This window comes from Bactrocera tryoni, unplaced genomic scaffold (genome assembly GCF_016617805.1).
Source record: "Bactrocera tryoni isolate S06 unplaced genomic scaffold, CSIRO_BtryS06_freeze2 scaffold_232, whole genome shotgun sequence".
Classification (NCBI taxonomy): domain Eukaryota; kingdom Metazoa; phylum Arthropoda; class Insecta; order Diptera; family Tephritidae; genus Bactrocera; species Bactrocera tryoni.
In genome coordinates this window covers 85,637-108,856 of record NW_024395958.1, presented here as the reverse complement: position 1 = coordinate 108,856, position 23,220 = coordinate 85,637, and the positions used below count along the sequence as shown (strand labels likewise).

At 36.0% G+C, this 23,220-nt stretch overlaps 1 long non-coding RNA gene across 2 annotated transcripts; it reads left to right on the top strand.

The window, feature by feature from the left end:
* The first annotated feature begins 16,863 nt into the window (after positions 1 to 16,863).
* LOC120780207 lies at positions 16,864 to 18,500 on the top strand. 2 transcript variants are annotated; one of them, XR_005705837.1, is made up of 3 exons: positions 16,864 to 17,663; positions 17,726 to 17,927; positions 17,989 to 18,500. It is a non-coding gene; the product is annotated as an uncharacterized LOC120780207 (long non-coding RNA). The 2 variants fall into 2 exon arrangements; XR_005705836.1 differs by having other exon boundaries at positions 16,864 to 17,927.
* The last annotated feature ends 4,720 nt before the right edge of the window (positions 18,501 to 23,220 follow it).

The following is a 23,220-nucleotide window of genomic DNA, read 5'->3' as shown; positions in this document are numbered from 1 at the left end:
GATCAGGTGAAGGACAATCGGGGGATAATATAAATTTAAGAAATCAAGTTGCACGTACACGTGCAATGAAATTCAGGGTAACGCACTCAACGTCTTTGTGCCAATACCTTAAGACAACGAGTGGCACGTCAACAAGCGACCAACGCACATAGAGAACATAACGATGCCTTACTTTCTCAACCTCGCATCTTAAAAAAGGTAACTTTTCAGGAAAGAAAAAAAACTGCTTATTTATTTACCGTCACTGTTTATGCAAAAATTGAAATGCAGTTATTAAGGAATGAATTAAGGCGATGTACATAAGTAAAAATAATATACCTATCTCTTTTAGTTTAAGCATAAAACGATTTTTTTAAGATACGAGTTTACTGCATTAAAAATCATTTTCATTTTTGAAACTTGATTAAAAAGATACTCGTTTGCTGCACTTATATGTATACAACGAAGATATTTCAAAATAATTTAATGACAACAATATTTTGTTTGAAATGAATGTTTTATTGTATGGAGAATATTATAAAAAAACAGAATTCATATTAATTTATTTTAATTTAATCCTATTATTGGTGTGGCAAGTTGTCATAAAATGAATGATAGCTGAAATCAGTCGTCATATTTTCTTTTAGAAATCGGTAGTTGCTGATTATAGAGGCCTGGTATTACTAAGTCATCATTGTGCTGCACTTGTGGTCGCAATTTACAATGAGGTAATAGTTTCCACTCTTCATCAAAACATAATTTATATTGAACTCCGTCATTTAAGGTATATTTGAGAGCTCGCAAATCAACAACGCATGGATCGCCTTTCTTAGTGCCTTTTCGAATTGACTTCAAGTAATTTATTTGAGAGAAATCGCGGAAAAACTTGTGATTAAAATAATTAACGCGATAAGGTTTCGACAATCTGGATTGGTTTATAACCAAGTTAAAATCAGCTGCACATAGAGTTCTCTTCCTGTCTTCTTCCGTTCTATGGAGGCATGTACGGAATCGCACTCCATTTGGGTGTGGCTTACTACCAAATATTTTAGTTGAATTTCTGCATGGTGAGTTATTGCATACTGTTGCAAGGTATTCGAAAGCCTTCGGCTTCATGCCAGACATAGCAAGTAACATTTTTGTCAAATTCGTTATAAATTGTGAATTGGTGCACACAGAGTTTTGTTTTGAAGTAGTTTGCTCCAGTTGAAAGTAGAGGAATTGTTTGCACTGCTTGCAAGTCTACCGTGAACATTTGAATATCGCCTTTTAAACAAAGTTCCTTGTCTTCGGATTTCTCTTTCCTAGCACGCTCCTTATTTTTTATATTAATTTGATATTCGAACCCTGGGACATTTGTATTTTTGTAAGCAAAGCAGATATCACATTGGACTTTTTTGGGCTTGAATATACTTATATTGGCTTTGTGTACAGCGTCTAAAAAGCATTTGTACGTGGCTTTTTCAGTTTCATCAATGTTGCGATCTATCAAATATTTTTCAAAATTTTTGTAAACTTCTGCCCAAGTTTTGTACTGTACGTCGACATATTCTCTATTTGTTCTTTGTCGGCAATAATGTGAAGGCATTTTAGGCAAATTCTGAAGAAAATAGTTCACGTGATTTACTTTGGCAACGTTTGTTTTGGTTTTTCGATTTACTGTTTTACTTTTCTTTACCAAGCCAAGGTTGCTTGTATGTAGAGTGCCAGTAACCCATTTGGACACGCTCCATTCACCAAGAGACAGCGTACCCAAAAACAATTTTTTACAAACAATCTTGACCTCTCCTGACGTTTTTAAAGTGTAGACTAATGTGTTTACTCGCCGAGAAATAGTAGCAGTCGTTCTTGAAGTGACCGGTCTTTGAGGCACCATAGCAACGACAAACGCCTTTTTTTCTTCCCATGACAGTGACCAAAATACTTTAAAAATATCCTTCCTATCTTCTTCTGTAATTTCGTTGCACTGCTTACCAAATTTTTGGGCACATATGTATTTCCGAACGGCACCAAACTTTCACAGTTCTTTCGATGAATATTCCCGACCACGCATTCGCTTATGTTCTTGGCGGTTTCTAGTTCAGTTTTGCTTATCTCCCTGGCCTTTCCATGCTCTTTGTCTTTTCCAGTTTGTTGTGTTTATGGTTCGTGGCATTGATTCTTGATAACAAAATTACCGGTTTCAGCATCAAGAACGGCGATTGTTTTTTCAAGAATTTCTACAGGTGAAATATCTCTTGGACTTGTACCAAGACGGGTAGTCACAGACTCAATTCGAGTGCACGCAGTGCTGCAATTTACTGATGCCTCATTCATATTAAGTGCAGCTTAAGTGGAATTTAAATTCAGTTAAAACTAACACTCTTTCCCACATGCCTTGTATGGCATTTTTTTTAATAATGAAAAGTAAACTCTTCTGAAATAAATATTCACCAAGCAAAAAGATAACATAAACAACTGCAATGCACTGACTAAAATTCACTTCACACTTTTTTCACTACAAGTACTACAAGGAAACGGTAAATTTTTGTTTTTGAAGTTTCGTTCTAGCGTCGCCGACGAACAACGGGACTCCATACGTTAAGCTGTAAATATACATAACTACACGTATTCATGCTATAGCAAAAGAAAATAAAAAGATCTTTTTGGAGAATAAGAAAATGATTAATACTCAATTAAATATATGTACATGTATATTGCGATAAGAGTTTGACGCAGTTACGAAAACAGGATTGCATGAGATACCATGTTTTGTATTCTTAATTTTTTTACGATAGGCACAACTTATTGAGATAGGAAGTTGTTGCAGTTATGGAACAGAGAAATAGCAATCGTTTGATATGAAAATCTCAAAACAGCAATTTTTTAAGATAAGAGGTTGAGAAAGTAAGGCATCGATAACCAACGGCGAATAACGGATAATCGAGCATTGGTACGAGCATCACTTAATCGTCTCGTGTTTGAATTTGATCCTGCTTTATATTGCGCATTTGGGAAAATTTCAATGCCACCGCTCAATATACCTCCGGAGCCTTTAAAAACACATTTAGCTAGAACCACATGTCAATCGAAATTAATTTTGCGGAAAATTCGTAAATTCAATTCATGTTTCCAAATGACGTCATTTGGAGCAACAAAAATTTTTCATCATGAAGATGGTCGGAATTTTTAACCTGGTACATACAAGATTCAAGGTCAAGTGTACCATCGAATCAGTTGATTGCTTCCAATGCCTGATGCCGATTCAAAAGTTTTACAAATTTATTTTATGGGAAATGAAAAGGGAAATTTATTTTATGGGAAATGAAATCACATAAACATGCGCTTCAACCATATAGAGCTGATGGAAAAGCGATAAATTGTGGACATTTTGGAAACGTTATTGAAAAACCATAATCAATTGGTACAATTGTTCAAGACCCTTTCTAACAGACTGCAAAACGACGTCATTGTCATTAAAGCAGACAAAGTGTCCTATGGAGAGCACGCAGGCAAAATAATGTTCCAACTGTTAAGAAGTTGGTGTTGTTATGGCTGATGACCCATGAGAACGTCGAGACATACGCATACAACGCAGAGATAATACGATGCAAATAATTCAAGAAAATCATATTCAATATTTGATGGATATCATTTAAATATTAAACAAAGGAATCCAACTACAGGTACTACTTATAGATTCTTATATCTTACAATTTTTTTATAGCAATAATTTTGTTTATCTCATAAATATATTCATTTGCAGGTGAGGAATTGATGAAGACAGTTAGAGCCATGAACTTTTACGCATATCGGTTGAAATTGATAATATAATTTCAGCGAAAATTCCAGATCCGAATGATAATCAAGAATTGTTTGACATTGTTACTACTAATAACCTGTGATGAGGTTAGATATTGTAATGACTTTTTAATAATAATTTTCATCAAAACGGTCCCGATTGTTACAGCTTATGGAAACAAATTTGCAATATTCGGATTAAAGGCGTGTATACAGAACATCGTCTGTCGGGTCCGCTAGTACTCTATATAACTCATACACTGGCCGACAATTTCAGCTTAAAAGTTATTAGAAAAACAAAAATACCTCACATACAATCACCAATCATATGGAGCACCCGGATGTTCGAAAATTCTGGTAATGGTTATAAGGGGGCTATGTCAAGCTTTCGCTCAAATTTATCCATTTTAGGCACAAAGATAAACTGTCATAATTGGAACACGCTCTATCAATTTCATTAAGATAACTCAAATATTGGTTGATATATCCAGCATAAAGTCACCTGGAATTTCGAAAATCTTTATATTGGGTATATGGGGGATCAGGAAAGTATTTCCCGGATTCAACCAATTTTTGACATACGGACAGGGAATCCCTGAATTTCACTTATATATCCCACACATGGCGCGTATTAAATTTAGTCGAAATCGGTTGGTCGGGTCCCGACATATGTAATTTCACAAAAAAGTGGGCGGTGCCATACTCATTGTACAATTTTCACACCAGCTCTCATAAAGGCTTCTCATACCATCTTGGAGGTAAAATTTAATGTCGCTGGCGTAATTAGTTAGGCATATATTGCGCTTTAAGTAATTTTGAACAGTATTGGTATATGGGGAGTGAGCGGTAGGGTGGGTAGATTCCGGACTTTTTTCTATTCGGGATTTCTAATAGTGCGGAAAAGTTGCCTTAGTACTTCCTGATTCCTATGCAACTTTTTGTTTTGAGATCGGATTGCATCTTCAACCCCAACTCCGGCCTTGAAATTTCGGAAATTCGCCTAAAATCGTGAAATTGTCTACCTAGCGCTTGAAATACGCATCTCATGGCAAAATTTATAGAACAAAAGTTATTTGACACGTCATTTGCTACCGTAATGGTATATGAGATCATGGCCGTAGGACGAATCGTTCCCGAGATACGAGCAAAAAGGTGGCGCGCCACAGCGCAAGGTGAAAATTGTTGCAGCTCTCAGCTAACCTGTATTGGTCACCCAGAACCCACCGCGTGGAGGTGGCTGCTCTTCGAGTTCCTCCCAAGCCACTTTCAAAAGTTGTTACACACAGGTGCCCTTTGCTACTGCGGTCCACTGTATCAAATAACAGCTTTATATCTTAATGAAGTGCTTAGTTATGGCACTTTATATGGTTTCGGTTAATGGCGATTTCTGGGCGTGGCAGTGGTCCGATTACGCCCATCTACGAGCTCAATTTTTTTTTCTACTAAGGAACATACATACCAAGTTTCATCGAGATATCTTAATTATACCCTGAACAGGGTATATTAAGTTTGTCACGATGTTTATAACACCCAGAAAGAAGCGTCGGTGACCCTATAAAGTATATATATAAATGATCAGGATGTTGAGCTGAGTCGATTTAACCATGTCCGTCTGTCTGTCTGTTCGTCCGTCCGTCCGTCTGCATATATACGAACTAGTCACTCAGTTTTTAAGATATCCTTTCGAAATTTTGCAAACGTTATTTTCTCTTCAAGAAGCTGCTCATTTGCACTATAACATATAGCTGCCATATAAACTGAACGATCGGAATCAAGTTCTTGTATGGAAAACTTTCACATTTGAAATTGTATCTTCACTAAATTTGGTATAGATTATTTTCTAAGGCAACAATGTAATATCCGCCGAAATTGGTCAGATCGGTTAACCATAGCATATAGCTGCCATACAAACTGAACGATCGGAATCAAGTTCTTGTATGGTAAACTTTCACATTTGACAATGTATCTTCACCAAATTTGGTATAGATTATTTTCTAAGGCAACAATGTAATCTCCGAAGAAATTGTTCAGATCGGTTAACTATAGCATATAGCTACCATACAAACTGAACACATAGCTCCTAAAAGAAATGCACCTGTGAAGGGTTTATTAGCTTCGGTGCAGCCGAAGTTGACGTTTTTTCTTGTTTTTACTCAAGTTACCGCTCTCACGGACAGACGGACAGACTGACAGTCAACCGGATTCCAAGTTTTGTCGTCGTCCTGATCATTTGTATATATACAAGTATAATCCTATATCTATCTCGCTTAGTTTTAGGTGATTCCTACAACAATTAGGTGAACAAAACTATTATACTTTGTAGCAACTGTTCTTGGGTTTTATTAAAATGCCTCAAATGCAATCACCAATCATATGGAGCAAAGTCAGCGGAATGTTCAAAAATCGTGGTAATATGTCAAGTTTTCGCCTAATTGTATCTATTTTTGGCAAAAATATAAACTGTTCTGACTTAAAATGTTGCCTAATTTTATTGAGATAACTCAAATATTGCCTGATAAATCCAGCATAAAGTCACCTGGAAGTTCGAAAATCTTTTTATTAGGTATGTGCATGCTCAGGGAAGTATTGAATCGATTTAACCCATTTTTGATACACAGAATAACTATTGTCAAGATAGGATTGTCTCTGAATTTCAATTGTATATCTCACACATTGACCGATATTTTCGATCAAAAGCCAACTCCAGACACTGGGGTCCATATATTCGGTTCCTAGGGACTTGAGCAGCTTTGGTTGGATTCAGTGGCGTAGCCAGGGAAGGGCGAAGGGGGCCGTCGCCTCGGCGCAACGTCTTGGGGCGGCAAAACGATCTTCGCTGTTTTTTAATATTCAGAAAAATACTTCAACAAATTTTTTTATAAAATTTATTATAAAAGATAAGGAGTTGTACACTCACAATGTAATAATCTGAATAACAATGAAAAATATTAATTTTACTTGAATACTCTTCAGTCTTTGAATTTGTCTTACTATATATCTTATATCTTTCTTAAAAATAGTGATAGAACTTAGAGATGCACTTTTCTAGCTTTGATCGCTGCAAAATCACATTTCATATCATTGTAATTGAAAGTTGAAGCAGTTTCACATTCTATTGAGAGATTCGCAAGATTGAACAGTCTACTCTGACTCATGGTCGATCTCAAGTAAGGTTTGATCAATTTAAGTTTGCTAAAAGATCTTTCACAAGATGCAACTGATACAGGTATACTGAGTAGTATTCTTAAAGCTGTCGCTAACGTCTTGTAGGCTTCCAGTCCCATTGAAGAAATGTATAATAAAACTTTTTCTGGCGAAAATCCAATTTGTTCTTCGTTTTTCTTCACTCTCTTTAATAAAAGTAGGACGTCTTAGATGTCACTGTATAAATCTTCGTTATCCAAGTCATCTGGATAGGATTCGGCAAGTTGCTGGCATTTTTCTTTAATTTCGACGAGTTTGTCATTGCATGAGTCTCTGGTTAGTTCTATAATTTGTTCAAAATCACGAAGAAAACCAAAACGGTCATTAAGCTTTTCCAAATTTGTGAAATGGGTGGATATTTCCATTGATAGCTTACCCAGAATTTCGATCATAGAGCGACGCATTTCTTCTTCTGAATTAAAACCAGCGTCTTCAGATATTTCCCCAGACATATTTCGCTTCTTCCGAATTCTCTTGATAACAGTAACACCCCACTGTTCGCACTTATTTTTGGCTTTGACTACTAGTTCCTAAATTTTATATACTTAATATTGAAGATATTTTGTAAAAATTCACTTTTGCTTGAACCACCTATTGAAACTTGTAGGTAGGTAGATAAAGGGGGCGGCAGAACATCCTTGATCCCGAGCGCCCGAAGTTGTAGCTACGCCACTGGTTGGATTAGGAGAACTTTTGGTCATACCGTGGCATAGTTTAAAGGAATTATTACTGCAAAATTTTATCCCGTTATATAAATTACTTCATGATTTGTGTACTGGACACTAAAAGAATCAAATGAAATTTAAAATTGTGTTACATGGGAAGTAGGCGTGATTATAATCTAATTTCGCCCATTTTCACACTGTGGCGTGGGATATAAAAAGAATATTGAAATCGGTTTGTTGGATCCCGAGATATGTGATTCACAACGTTTCTCATACATACTAGGAGATTAAATTTAATAATTCTGGCTTAATTAGTCATTGATTTATTGCGCTTTTAGTAGCTTTTAACAGTACGGTTATGTGGGGAGTGAGCGGGGTTATCTTCGCATTTCATCCATTTTCACACTGTTGGTAGCAATTCTAATAATAGTTCCGCTTAGTACCCTTGGTTGTTGTATCTTAATTGCTTAGTTATGGCATTTTATAAATTTTCGGCTAATGACGATTTGGGGGCGTGGCAGTGATCCGATTACACCCATCTACGAACTCGATATTTTTTTTTATACTAAGGAACTTGCATAACAAGTTTCAGCGTGCACGGACGGTCAGACAGACAGTCACCCGGTTTCAATTTTTCTCATCATTGTGATCATTTGTACATACTTGTATGTATAATAGCTTACCCGGCAGATTTCGTTCGGTCTCCATCCATAGATAAAACACGTAAACTTTTATATAAAATAATTTTAAAACAAACAAAACTAATCTGTTCTCCTGAAATATTGGCTAATAAGGTTTAAATTTGATATTGACAGACACACACTAATAGTCTGTTAATCAATTTAAAGCTTTCAAAAGCTTCACAAACTTTTATGTGTTTAATTATGTGATGCGTAAATAAACAAAGAAGACGGTTTTCCGTTGCACGAACACGCGACATATAATTGTCCATGCGCAAAACAAGGAATATCCAAGTTGATTCCGCAAACCTGTAAAGATTATCCTTGCGATTTATTTATGGTCATCGCAAAGACCAAACGTACTGGAAATTAAAAGCGTTTGTAAACGGAGCGGTTTGGTTAATTAATGTTTCCAGCATGATGACAACTCATTCTTCTTTTAACTGCGAATGGTGATGGATGGGTAATCCAGGCAATTCAAGTGAATTTCAAACGTCAAAGTTGACTACGTCTTGCTGGTTCAGATCGATGTCGACTGATTTGAAGAAAACCAACTGTCCTGAAAGATAAAGAAATGAGATCCTCAACATTTTTATTTTTGAATAGTCGCGCTATATCTGGGAAACACGCTGATTTTTTTTAATATTTCTTTATTTATTGGATCTGCTGGCGTATGCCGATGATATTGATATTGAGAAGCAAAGTCCTCTCTCGACGAACAAAAACCAAACTCTATAAGTCAGTCATAATTCCCGTCCTGCTATATGGTACAGAGGCCTGAATTATGACAACAACTGATGAGTCGACGTTGCGAGTTTTCGAGAGAATAGTTCTGCAAAAGATTTACGGTCCTTTGCGCGTTGGCCAGGGCAAATATAGCATTCGTTGGAACGATGAGCTGTATGAGATATATGACCACATTGACATACTTCAGCGAATTAAAAGACAGCGGCTACCCTGGCTAGGGAGCAGAGGAAGAGGAATACCTCCACTCCTTTGGAAGGACCAAGTCGAAAAAGACCTGGCTTCGCTTGGAATATCCATTTGGCGCCACGTAGCGAAAAGAAGAAACGGCTGGCGCGCTATTGTTAACTCGTTTATAATCGCGTAAGCGAAGTCTACGCCAGTAAAGAAGAAGAATATACTAAGGTTCTATACTTCTACCAGTTAGTTAGAATATCAAGGGCTGTTCGTATAACTTTATTATATTATTTATATAATTATTTTTGACTACAGCGAAATCTATTAAGTCAGGTATTTTTTTAACACTGGGCCAGTACCAGGAGATATTATGTCCAGGTTATTATGCTTATTCATAATAGTGTAGTACAGCTGTCGTCCTTTCGGATTAATAACACGTGAGCCCCAGTACTTGTGTTTTGCGTGATAATCTCAATCTGCTAGAAATCTTTGATCTAGTGTTCCAAAAATTCTTTAAATTCGCTATCTGTAATTTTAAATCCAGGTGGACAGTATATAGCCGTAAGATTTAAGTCATAACCCCGATTTTTTAGGAATATTGTTACAGCTTGTAACTGTGCTGTAGCATGAGATTCTAGAGCACTGGTTCCCAAACTTATTTTGTCTACCGCCCACTTTGAGAATAAATATTTTTTTAGCGCCCCCCTTTTTTCACCTATTTTAAAAACCACTATAACTTCAAATTAATTATTGTGACCTATATACATATGTATATTAACGGAGAAATCTAAACGAAACTTTTACTATAACCAGCAACTTGAAACCTAAGCGCAGTAGGTAACATACAACGGCGCTTAGGTCTCAAGTTAACTCTTACGGGCTCAACCTGCCAATAAGAATGATTATTGAAACACAACTTTATAGTATTAAAACAGGGAATCTTTTATTAAAAATAAAACTAAAAAAAAAGAAATGTGCTGTCGTGGGACACCAGGTAGGAACGAAGTTCCTTCGGATAATATAGAATCGATACAATTTGCAAAAAAAAATTGTGCTTAATTTTATGTAGGTTGTCCTGATTTTTCTCTAAAATTTCGCTGATTAGTTTTTATTTAAGTACAGATAAGTATTAAGAAAACTCTACTGTCGTGCTACTGCCGTCGGCACATATAGGTAGGATATATTCAAGTTAGCAGGAACGACAACTGTCGGCCTGCAGTCGTGTAGTCGTGCAGCTGTCAAAATAACAGTGTCCATAAGAACGTCTGTATTTTAATATTTGATAGATGTAGTTTGCAGTCTGTCGCACTTCACTCAAATTTAATTTGCATACACAATAATGTTACAGATTTTCATGCCTAATTATTTTGCTAACCCTAAAGGTAGGCTATAACTAGCGATCTTACAGTCTTTTTCTTACGGGTTATTTCGTAGTCTTTTTCTTACGGGTTATTTCCTCAAAGCCTGCGCCAAAAAATATGCAACAATTCAACTCCCCGTAAAAGTACTTAGTGCAAGCACAATTCTCAAGTGGTGAACACAATGACTGCGACAGCATGGCCGGCATGTACACAAGACAACACAGCTGTCCACAATATCGTTGTGGCCATACTAATACCTTTCACTTCAATGAAATTTTAATATTTTGTTCAAAGTGAAATTTTTTATGCAGGATGTTCTGCCGCCCCCCTTTATCTACCTACCTACAAGTTTCATGAGGGGGTTCGAACAAAAGTGAATTTTTACAAAATTTCTTCGATATTAAGTATATACAATTTAGGAACTAGAAGCCACGCAAATTCTGAAGTTCCAAAATTCTCACAATACGGTTTTTGAGGAAATTGATAGTAAATTTACAAGACATATTATTAAAAGCTATAAAGAAACCCCATTTTTGCCCTATATCTTGTACACTTTTGACACAATTTGCAGGAATTTTTGCCCGAATTGGAGTTTTTAAATACCATATTTGAAAATTTGGAGAAATAAAAGTATTTGTTACATTCAAAGCATAGGGTAACTTTGAGAGTGACACGTCGCTAGACAAAACTAGAAAAGTGCATCTTTAAGTTCTAGGACTATTTTTAAGAAAGATGTACATAAGTCAAAAGATATAAGACAAATTCAAAGACTGAAGAGTATTCGAGTAACAATTAATATTTTTCATTGTTATTCAGATTATTACATTGTGAGTGTACAACTCTTTATCTTTTATAATAAATTTTGTAAAATAAATTTGTTGAAGTATTTTTATGAATAGTAAAAAAACAGCGAAGATCGCTTTGCCGCCCCCAAGACATTGCGCCCGGGGCGTCGACCCCCTAGTAAAAGTAAATAAGTAAAAATTGGTAAATATTTTTTGTTTTAAATTATCAATTGTTATTACCAGTGATATAATAGAGCTATAATTTGTAAAATAACGTCAAGTTTGTTAGAGCTGTGAATAATTTTGCATTTTACATATTAGTGGCATCACCACTCTACCTCCTCTTTCTATCTTCCATTCTACTGTCAACTCCACTGTCGTCCTACTGCCGTTGTCAAATATAGAAAATATTCAAGTTTGCGGGAACGACAACTGTCGGCCTGCAGTCGTGTAGTCGTGCAGCTGTCAAAATAACAGTGTCCATAAGAACGTCTGTATTTTAATATTTGACAGATGTAGTTTGCAGTCTGTCGCGCTCTATGTGTTCCGCACTTCACTCAAAACTAATTTGCATACACAATAATGTTACAGATTTTCATGCCTAATTATTTTGCAATACCTAAAGGTAGGCTATAACTAGCGATCTTACAGTCTTTTTCTTACGGGTTATTTCTTACGGGTTTTTTCTTACGGTTTTACCAGAGAACGTATATTTATAGAGAAGGTTCACGACGCCGAGAATTTAGGGATATTTCAATTTTGGGATATTACCTGTTTTGGATGGGTGCATTTCACCACAGAAAAATTATTAGCGCATTTCACCATTTAACATCAGGGGTACGACAATAACAGAACTGAGTAGTTATTAGAGCCAATGGGAAAAAATATGTTAATTTCAAGGTTTAGAAATGTACGCTTACAGATTCCCTTTTCTACTATGCGCAAACGATGCTGCATATAATTTATAGATCGGTATACATATGTATGTATGTACATATATTTGTTATGAAAGCACATACGTGTGTACATACATATGTATGTATGTATATATTTTAAGATTGAGCTATTTTATGATGAATTGCATATAATCTTTGCAAATATATAATTCAATAAGATTTGTATTACTACCTAAATATGCTTTTTATATAGGTTTGGTACGACATACATACATATGTATATTTATATACTTAAATAAATATTTGCTTTGGTCATTAAACTTTTCGATATCATGTTAAAAGACCAAGCGGTCGCACATTTGTCCATATATAATTATGTGTGCATGTAAACAAATATGACAAACCATACGCATAATGTTTGTAAATTTGTCTACATGCAACATATGTACACTCAATGCTTCATGCGAAATCTACGTTGACACGGACAACCAATGGCGAAGCTCATATTTTTTGCTTTCATGTCAAAGAATCAATGTGTCGAAAGAATGACGCGACGACAAAGCTTCACAACATTGTGTTGTTGGTAGAAAATCCGAGCTGTGCCGAAAACACAAACGAACGATCGCCAATTGCTACTGCTTCCCTTGCCGCTGTACCAGCTTCACCAGCAAACCAGCGTATATATGTATGCTTGTGTGTGAGCTTGCATACATATCGACGCAGATTTTTGCAAGCCGCGTAACAATATTTTGTACATTCCTTGACAAATACAGTCAATCCCGGTTATGTGCCACAATCAAAGATACAGCTTTTTGTGGTTTGTTAAAAAAAATTTAATATGGCACATAAGCGAGTGCGGATACTTAATCGAGTGGTACTTAAAACAATAATTTCTATGTATTTTAAAAAACAAACCGTGAGATGCAGCAAGATATAGGCAGTTAAGAGGGATGATTTTCATATAAGCTACAGCTTTCACATAAGCTACGAGTACTACTTAACCCGGATCCACTGTACACATAAATCAGAGGAATATTGAATATTTTATATATTTTAGCACATTTCTTGACTTGAAAATCGACAAATAAACTACGTTGTCAATTTTATTCTATACTTATATTTGCGGGGTTGTCGCTTTTTCCTTCTCATACAAATATCAGAAATTGTTCAATTTATGATTTTTAGCTTTTGCCATCGTCGCGAAAAGACGCTTGTTGGCAAAGGCATGTTCGGGGAGATGTAATGGTATTTGTTTTTATGAATGAAGCAAGTTTGCCTGTTGAAAGTGTGCTTGCGTTCATGAATGAAAATATTGTTGCTGTGTGTTTTTCTACAAAGTTGGGCATCGACTTGGCTGCCATATTGACTTGTGACGCTGCTGATGCTACTTGAAACCATTGTTGTTTTTGTAGAACAATATTCGTAGTTTTTGCGGGTGACATATCTACATGTGAACGTATGTATAAGTATGTATGTTGTGTATGCATTATTTGTGTGGGAATGTCATGCGCACATATTTACATGTGTACTCATATTTGTATGTTGGTTGGTATACATTATTTGTTCGGCAATGTCGTACACATATGCATGTACATACATATATACATACATATAGAGCTGTGCGCGCACACTTTTTACTGATAAATGATATTACGATTTGAATTTGAATTGCACTTACATACATAAGTATGTGCATATGTAATTATGTATGCGCTGATATGTAGATGCGTATGAAAATTAAATGGCATACTATTGTAATATGTATATTAAGTTTTTATGATATTATGACAGTATCTCATATACATATACATACATATGTATATTATATTTACAAACATATTCATATACATATGAAATTATAATATATTCTCAAACATAAGAAATATTTTAATAAATAACTCTTAATTGCACATTAACTACAAATATTGTTTTGAAAATAGCATAATTTAATTAGAATGGCATAAATTATGCATATATTCATTGAAATACGCAAAATGATAATCACATCAATTAACAAGATGGCATATGAGCATATAAAAATATAAGCAAAAGGCCAACATACGTCTGTAATAGCAATGCATGTTTCTGAGCACAATTTTCATTAAATGCTCAGCTCTGTTCACACGCCACTGTTAAGATTTCTCCTTCTTAGCCTAGCTGTGGTGAAATGCACTCATCGCATTTTGTTAGCTTTTGACAGTTTACACGCCTGTCCGTTGTTGGACCTTCTCTATAAATTTACGTTCTCTGGTTTTACTATCACTTTTTTTCAGTTAGGTCCCGCAGCGAAATTCCTATCTTCTCCAAGCCTGCCGTAAGGAACTTCGTTGCAATAATCGATCCATATATAAAAACTAATGTGAAGGATGAATCTGATGCTGTTTAATAAGTTTGTTAATATCAGGTTCCAATTTACTCAAGAACAGTCGCCAGTCGCCACGTTCGGTAACAAGCAAACGATTTCTATTTTTAGTAAGCAGTGTTGTCACAGCACTAAATCCACGTTCACATAAATATGACGATGGAAATGCTATCAAGAATCGGTTTTTCTAGCCAAAATTCTTGGTAACCATTTTTGAACTTGATTTTTATTTCCTCGTTTCTTGTCAGTTCTATAAGTTCTTCTTCCAACTGAAGTGACATTGCCGTGTTGACATTTCAAAATGGATCCAACACCCAGTCTGGTATTTCCAAGTTCAAAATGTCCTGGTATCGTTCGGTGAAGTCTATGTGGAGGTTTTCCAAATGTTGGCAGTAGGCAAACAATTCGTCGTTACTGCATGATACTGATAAATTCGGAAAATTGTGAAACTCACGTCTGCCCAGATTCTTTTTGTGTAGAAGCAGTTTGGCTGCGAAAGCAGCAACGACGTTTTTTGTTTTAATTAAATTTGGTTTATCGCCTTGCAGTTGGAGATTCATGTCGTTGAACAATTTATACAGGTCTGTCATGTAAGCTATATCATTCTTTAATGTTATGAGCTTGTCTTGAAATTCTGTATCTTTAGTTTCCAAGAACTCTATAACAGAGTCAAACAGGTTGTAGAATCGAGTCAGACAATTGCCTCTTGATAGCCAACGAACTTCAGTATGAAACAACAAATCCTCGTCATTAGTAACACAAAGCTGATGAAATAATCTATCATTCAAAGAGCTGTTGCGGATTTTATTGGCTGCTTTGATGACATATTGCAGTGATTGCAACAGTTTTTCACTTAAGTTTCTAGCAACTTAATGTCGTCTATGGATAACGCAATGTACACCAAGGACATCTGGAATTTTATTTTTTAAGTACGCTATGAAGCCTTTATGGCACCCTGTCATAGCCGGAGCGCCATCCGTAGCAACGAAAATAATATTTTTCAAAGGAATTTCTTTCTCATCGCAAAACTTTTCCAATATATTGAATATGGTTTCGCCTTTTGTATTGGTCTCTAAATTTCTATCAAATAATAGTTCTTCACATATTTTCTCATCTTTAATAAACCTCACGTAAGACAACAACAATGCTTCATTAGTTGGTAAAGTGGACTCATCCAGCTGAATTGAAAATTGACTTGACCTCAGGTGATCGTACAATGATTCTTCAATGTTTTCAGCCATTTCATCAATTCGTCTTTGCACAGAATTATTACTCAAAGGAATTTTTCGGATAATATCTGCGGCCGGTTTATGAAGCACGGTAGTTATTACTTCATTTATTGCTGGCAATATTAACTCTTCTCCGATGTTATGTGGTTTGCCTTTTTGACCACTTAACAAAGAGATATTGTACGAAGCTCGAAGTCCGTCGTCATCTTGCTTAGCAGCCGCCGAAAATAGTTTTGCTACACTTGGCTGAGTATTATGCTTCTTCTCTAGGTCTTGAAAATATGCTACATTCTTGTCTCCCCTATCTGGATGCATTTTATTCAAATGATCTTCCAGTCTTGAAGGCTTCATTCGAAAATGTTTTTAGATATAGAAGACACAAAGGCGAGGATGGGCTTGTGGGATTTTCAATGAATCCGAATTTAATGTATTCCGCGCAGCATTTCCGTATCTTCTTTTTTACTTCCGACATTGTTTTGCTTTGAGAAATACGTTTAACTTTGCGAGTAGTGTAAAGGAGGCGGAAGTAATGCTCATCTATTGCGCGCAAAACCACAAATGAATATAAAATAAATATTACGTTATTTATATAGGAATGGTTAAGCACAATTATTATATAGTAGTCCAAACATATGAATTCTTATTCTTCCTAGAAACACATTTGTAAAAAAAGGATCTTATCCTTTTCGTATTATCTTATTTTTCCCAGAAATACATTTGTAAGAAAGGATAAAGATCCTTTTTTTATTTTCCACATAAAAGATTTAAGGAGTTCAAAAGCTCAAAACGTGCGTTAAATCAGCTACCTACCCGACGTCATTTCGCAAGTGATAAAATAGATTATTCAAGAGCTCAAAGCATGCGCTACATCAGCTCGAACCTACCTACCCTACACCTTTGCGCAAATGATTATATTATGATAGCAAATGCCCGCATACAGATTTGAAAATGGCAATAGCAATACGTTTGACAGTTAGTATCACGGTAGAATAGGAGTAAGGTCACTATCAGCTGATTTTATGTAAACAAAGGCACAGCTGAGAGGTGCCACTGTAGAAACGTCAAGTGTAGTCCGAGGTTGAGTTTCTATTTGAATCCAAGATGGCCGACTTTTAACAAAGATGGCCGACTTTTCACCGGAAAATGGTTGCATTGTGTTATTTTCTTAAAATTTATGGAAAAGTTGTCCCAAAAATATTGGTTATATATAAAAGTTTAATATATTTTCAAAAGAAAATCGTTTTATTTTAATATATATTCTTAAAGATGAGAACAATATGAGCTAATACATGAAAAATTAAGTTTTTTATTTATGCCTCTTTTTAACTGTGGTAAGTTAATAAATGTTCACCACAGAAAAATGTTACGAACAAATAAGCAACCATGCCGAATAGTGGGGTCCAGATTATACTCATTCACAGCCATATTTACATTTTTGCCATCGTAACGAAGGTTTTCGCAAGGAAATTTGTTTGAGTTTATTTCATGGTTAAATGCTTTACGGTGGTTTATTTAGTTATTTGAATCTGGAAGAAGTGTGCAAATTTCCCTTGAGACGGTAAATAACAGATCGGGTTGGGATTTTATTCCAATAAAAGTACGGAATAACTAAACATGGCCTCGTTAATACTGCTGCGTAATGGGTCAGGTGCTGTTCCAATTTTATGGTTTAAGAGATGTAAAAGCGATATGCGATGCTGTGAAGTACTCAAATGTATTTACGAACTTAGTTGGTCGTGAATTCGAAACAAAATTTTAAATTCAATGACGTGCTTGTGGAAGGTGCACGTCGCATTGCTAGGTAAGCTAAAATTAAACTTTATTTCAAAAGATTTACCATGTAATTTTTATTTTTTTTTATAGAATCAGCAAAGAAGCTGATGTAGAACGTTTGATTATTTGTCTGCTTTAAACGCTAGTCCCAAACCAATGAGCTTTGTGTTTGAGGGTGGAAGTAACTTTTTGAAGAGCAAATACTCCGGTGAGCACATTCGGATGTTATACAAGCTATTGTCAATTGCGTTTAGGATCCCGATACTGCTGGTCAGGTTTATCAAGCTGTTGGGTAGGTTTTGAGCAAAATTGAATTTACATACTTTCTAATATACTAAACACCCACCTTGCAGACCAAAGCGTTACCAGTTGAGCGAATTAATTGGCTGGTTTCATCGTGTTATGCACAAAAATCCTATCCTACCTTCTTATTGAAAGCCAAGTTCACTGAGCTTATCTGTCCTGGACAACCTATTGGTGAGCTACATATGGAACGTATCGATCGCGAATGTATTACCGATGCCGTTCCCTCGGAAATACCGTGGTTGAAGAATTTGGGTGTACAATTGACCTCCATGGAAGAGCAAGTACCATGGGAATTGTGACCATATCGTGCTGCGCAATATTATGATGCCGAATTGGGAGAGTGGGGGAACCAGCTCCACCAAAACCGATAGAACACCGGGAAGAACTACGCAAATTATAAACAACACTCATCAAATGAAAGTTGGCAGCGTTGGTGACTAAGCAGCGATTTGTAAAAGAAACATTTGCATCTACGCGAATTACAATTCGTCTTTACATCTAGTGAATTATGGTCGATTATGAATGGTGTGGAAGTTGATATTTAAACTTAAAAAAAAAACAAATAAATGTAATTTGACTAATAATGAACCGCTATTAAAAATTAAGGAATTTGAGTTGTATTTTGAATTGGGTCAAACAAGTTATTATCGATTTGAATAATTTCAAAGGGAATATATTTCGAACAATCATTTATTTTTTTAAATATTATGCCAGTATTGCTACTGAGCATGGCAAAATAGTGTTGCGTAAGCTAATTTAAACTACTTTTTACTACTATATAGATATTGCAAATTAAAAAAAAAAATTCTTTAAGAATCCTTTTTATTTAAAAACTTAGCTTAGAACTATAAAACAATGTGGTAAATCAGTTAGGATAATCAAACACTCCATTTGGGAACGAGTAGGATTCCTGATCGCCGGCATATAGCTAAGTTCTAACATATAAAACGTATATGTAGTTTGTGATTACAAAAATGTATACTTAAAATTCACAAAACATGGCTATTATAATTATCTCTTGAATTATCTTACAGTAAAAAATTGTGTTTTACTGTTCAGACGAATTATTATGATATGTAATACCAAATTTTTCCACAATAGTTATCTCTTTTGGTACACTCATTATCAAAAATAATTTTCAATTTGTCCATGAATAAATTAACTACAACGCTTAAAAATTTATAACATATTTATTTATATCAAGAAGATATAATTAAATCTTTTGATAACAGCATTAAACTTCATTCTATAACAAAAATTGAAAATAGTATTTATACATGTACAAATATAGTACTATAAATTTATAATTTTATATTATAGCATTTTCGCTTTCTGCAACCCGTTTTGACCTCTCGCCACCCTTATTCACCAGAGGTGGCCATGATGTTTTATTGTGAACGTACACTTGAGGGGTAGGTTAAGGACTGTGAATGGCTCTTTTTTCTACGGTGAATGGGACTTTCCTTACTCCTCTATACCATGGTTAGTATTCTATAAATTCTATCCTGTCGAGATGCCCCGTTATGAAACGGAGCGACCGATTGACATGATTTTAATTTTTTCTATATTCAATAAAATAGGACAGATATATGAACTACGCGGAGAGAAATATAGAACCGAGTTTGAGCAATCTTTTAATTCATATTAGTTGATGTTCACAAGTTGTTGTTGAGAGTCGAGAGCTCATGTAGTCGTTGTCTAAGAGGCCTCCTAGCAATATAAAATTACAAATAACCCCCTAGACCTCTACACAACGCCCCCATTTTCTTTCTGGGTCTCTTACCGCCCCCATTGACACCTGCAGCGCCTACAAGGGGGCGTTATGGCCCACTTTGGGAAACACTGCTCTAACTGATTGGTTTGCCACCTTAAAGTATTTCCCTGGCTTTGTTTCTTGCAAATTGCAAGAGTATAAAATGTTCGAGAGCACCCGAACTTAGCCCTTTCTTACTTGTTCTCATTTAACATTCTGTTATTTTCGAGTCCCATCATGCAAAACTGTGGTGAAACACGCTTTTAATTTGTCTGTTGGAAACTCGCTCATCTCGGACGAGCAGCTTCTCGAAAAGTTACGTTCTCTGAACCGTGAACATTTCCAATCATATACCTTCGTTTTCTGGTAATATGCTATTTTAAGTTTCGCTGTGTAGCGTGTGAGATTCTTATGCCTTTGTGCATTATGGTGTCTCTGGGCAGTTTTTAGGATTCTAGTTTTCGGGATTTGCCGGTGCAATTAAACCCGTAGTTTTTTTATATAAGCGCTTTGTTTGATTTGCAAGATAAAACGTTAAACTCAATAAAGATTCTTTAAATTCTTACCGCTGGTGGAGGAAAAGTAAAGACCTTGCTGAGTTGAGAAATATTTTCATTCCAATTTTTATTTTGTATTATCATTGCTTATATACTATTTATCGAATCTTATCTTAGATGTGTATGTTAGTATGTATTGCAGCATATGGTTTATGCTGCATTATAAAGCACGGTTGTTTTCAAGGGTACAATTCAGTACATGTGTGTGTGTTTTATATTATCTGATTTGGGTTTCTAAAGTGTAAATCTATGACTTGTGTACCCGTTCAGTTTACAATTCCTATATGCAATTTTATTATTAATGTATGCGCATTGCATGTACTAAATGCATATGTCTGTTTATGTACTTATGTATGAATCTTTCTTTTTCTTTTTTTATAGTAGGAGGAAGCATCTTAAGCATCTAAGCATCTAACTTACTCCCAACTCAAGACTCTCCTAAGGAACCACCGGGTTAGTAGTACTTCGTTGGAGGAATAAGACATTTAAGTCTCCTCTATTGCGCGGACTAACTGACGTCTACTCTATTGAAAAAGTCTCAGTTTTGTCATCGTGAATGCTGACGCTTCGCTAACAAAATCTAGGTCCCCATGTCGTCTGTCTACCTACCAGTGGATGTCCGGTAAAAGTCGATGGGTCCAGCGCCCTTTGAATGAGGAATCCTACAGCTTCTGCCACATTTTAGTGCTCTTGTTTCTCTCCTCTGTCCTTGCCGATACAGTGTACGACGCCGACAGCTGATATAAACGCTCAAGTTCATTGGCTAATACTTCAGAAGCGATGTTTGCTACGAGAGCTGCTATATATATTTCTGGCCTAATAATGAAAATAGGAATATTTATCAACGAAAATGGTTTTATTTTTTTTTTCAAAATGTTCACCATCAAGATTTATACACTTTTGCATGCGCTCAAACCAATTTTCGAAGCACTTTTTCACTCCGATTGAGACACCTCCAAAACATGGTTTTTGAATGCTTCAACAGCATCTTCTGGCGACGAAAATCGTTGACCATGCATTATTTTCTTGATGTGTGGGAATAAAAAGAAGTCATTGGGTGCCAAGTCAGGGTTGTACGGCGGATAACCCATCAATTCGACGTTTTGGCAGGTCAAAAAGGCGCTGGTTTGAGCCGATGTGTGAGAGCTCGCATTGTCATGGTGCACAATGATTCGTCTTCTCTTGTTCGTTTTTCGAATTTCTCCGAAGACTTCAGGCAAACAAATGGTAGTGTACCACTCAGAATTGACCTCCTACGTTGCTCAAGCGGAACAGTCGACACATGACCAGTTTTGCCGAAGAAACAGGCGACCATTTGCTCCGAAGTGCTTCTTCCACGAACAACTTTCGTTGGATTTAGCTCGTCTTGGAAGACCCACACGGTCGATTGCTGTTTTGTTTCGGGCTCATACGCATAGATCCATGATTCGTCACGACGATCTTATAAACGTCTTTTGAAGCACCGCGATTGTATTTTTTCAGCATTTCTTTACACCAATCCACCCGAGCCTTTTTTTAAGCGATTGTCAAATTGTGCGGGATCCAACGAGAACAAACCTTTTTTACGGCCAGGTGTTCATGCAATATCGAATGTATGCTGGTGGGAGAAATGCATAGGCATGCCTCTATCTGAAGGTATGTTACATGACGGTCTTGCATTATCAGTTCACGTACGGCATCGTTGTTTTCTGGCACAACGGCTGTTTTTGGACGACCTTCACGGAATTCGTCTTTGAGCGAGCGTCGGCCACGATTGACTTCGTTGTACCAGTTTTTCACAGTGCTATAGCATGGTGCTTCATAGCCATACAAAGATTTTAGTTCACCGATGCACTCTTGTCGTGATAATACACGTCGAAAGTTGTGAAAAATGATCGCACGAAAATGTTCACGAGTTAATTCCATTTTTTGGCCTAGATGAATTTTTTAATTCCCTGTAAATAAAACAATTCACCATTAAATGACAAAACGTTCTGAGAGATGTTATGCTAAAAAATGTCAAACTTTCCAATGGAAACGTCAGATTGCACCTGGCAACAGTTAGTGTTGCCTAGGCCAGAAATATAAATAGCAGCCTCCATATAGTCCGGAAATACTTATTACCCGAATTGCAGAAAGTCTAAGCAATGCAATTATTTGTTTAGCATACGCTTTTATATATATTGCCTGTATCCATACTGGTGCCGTTTACGGTCATTGGCGTAGTCCCTTTAAGCACTAATTGCATTTATATCTTAGGTTTGCTAATTGTTTAGCCACTGCATTCACCATGAGATCATCCGCATCGCTACTAGTTTCACGTCTGTTGGGTGCTGTCTTCTTAGCACCCCGTCATTCATAAGGTTCCATAATAGTGGGCCTAACACTGAGCTTTTGGGTACTTCACTCGAGATAGAGTAACTGGTACCTTCGTCCGTATCAAAAATCAGCCTTCTATATTGTTTATGATGTATTCAAGGGCCCGTATTTCAGCCAAAACTTTGATTACGTCTGCCCATTTTGCCATGTTGAACGCATTTTTGACATCTAGGGTTATCAGCGCGCAGTAATTTTTTGGTGCCACCTTTCCATCTTTTGACACTTACTGCTCTTTTCGCAGTATCGACGACTTCTCGTAATGCGTCAACAGGGAATCAATTTTTTATAAAGCCGTATTGGCTCTCTGATAATCCGCCGTCCTTGCGGATTGTTTACTCCAAGCGGTTTCTTATTATATTTTTTTACACTTTACCCATTGTTTAAACTCAACAAAGATTTATCATTCCTTACCACTGGTGGGGGGAAATTAAACTTCTTATATCAAGTGAGAAATCTTTCATTCTGGTTTTTATTTAGTATTTTCCTTGCTTATATACAAATTTTAAAAACTATCTTAAATAACTAAATATATGTGTATATGAGAATGTTTATATGTATTGCACCGTATTGTTTATTGCTGCTTGACATGGGGTTGTTTTCAAGTGTACAAT